Raw genomic sequence first — 1,349 nt, 5'->3', positions numbered from 1 at the left:
CACCTGGCCCCTTCCATCAGCGCTAATCCCGCTCCCCGCGGGCAGAGGAGGGCGGTGGGATCCCCGGGCCTGCCTTTCCACCGCCGGCGATGTGGCTCGGGAGCGATCGCGCTCGTGGGTGGGGTCTGTTTTCTCGCCCAACAAAGCTGTGCTTCCCCCCCACACCTTGGCCGGGCTGGCTCCGGCCCTTCCTCGCTTGTGCAGCTCCTGACCAAGGTAGAGCTGCCCTGACATCGCCAAGGAGGGATGTGTCTTTTCCCTGGCTTTCCCTTTTCCGTGTGATCTGTGCCGTGGGACAGGCCTGGGCCCTAACATCCTTCCAGGTATAGCCCAGCGTTTTGTTTGCCTGCCCTGAACACCTTGTCTTGCAGATGAACAGTTCAGGTCAGCAGCTTCTCACCTTCTTGGTGACTGGCTCTGGAAATTTAGGAGAATTCCCGTCCCTGCGTTTTCTTGCAGCCCCCAGTGGTGTAACATGTGTCTGCCCACATCTGGGTAAAAAAGAAAATGATTTTGGGGGGGCTTGAGTTGGACCTGGCTTTTGTGCTTGCTGTAAATCCCTGAAGTGATGGGCAGTGCCCTGCTCACTAAGGGCAGGAGAGTGTGGAGTGTCAGAGTAAATCTTAGTGCTGGGTGTAAGGACTTCCTCATCCGTGGGGAAATGCCACCCAAAAATTGCAGCTTGGACTACAGCACATCAAAAGACTGTCTTAAGCAAGCCTTGGGTAATTCAGAGTGGGGGAAAAGAGTATGTTTGGGACAATGAAGTGTCAAGAATGTTGTTGCCCAAAAGCTTTTAGGGCCGTGGCTCAAGGTTTTGCTCCCTTTTTGTGTGTGTGTGTGTGACAGTGGGTTAACACTGCCCCTTCCCAGGGCTCCCTTGGCTCTGGGGGCTGCAGGGATTTGCTGCCCTGGTGTATTCCAGCGCTGTTGGCAGGTCCTGGCTGGGATCACATGGCGTTCCTCGCCCTCCCACCCCGCTCCCGAGGTTTATTTCAATTCCCAAAGTTAAAAATAGGCAACGTCATAGCTGAGGAGTCAGCGGGCACATGGAGGCTCCTGCTCCCCGGTCCCTGTGCTTTTGGTGATCCTTGAGCAATCAGAATTGAGTAATTGGCGGTGGTTGTTGGTCTGACTGCGGGTTTGGGGCCTTCAAGAGCAGCACCACCAAGTTTAGGATGTGCAGAGTTTGGAAGTGTTTCCCACCAGTCAGACCAATTCTGGCCAGGGGGTGTTTATCTCTGGAGTGCATAAACTGGAAGGCAGGGGTGTTTTATTCCCTGGATTCTGGCCTGGATGTCTGGGGATGGTGTGTGTGAACATCCCTTGGTGTGTCAGTGTGTCCTCAC

Source organism: Manacus vitellinus, unplaced genomic scaffold, assembly GCF_001715985.3.
Source record: "Manacus vitellinus isolate BGI_N305 unplaced genomic scaffold, ASM171598v3 scaffold_128_pilon, whole genome shotgun sequence".
NCBI lineage: Eukaryota > Metazoa > Chordata > Aves > Passeriformes > Pipridae > Manacus > Manacus vitellinus.
This window is presented reverse-complemented; position numbering follows the sequence as displayed.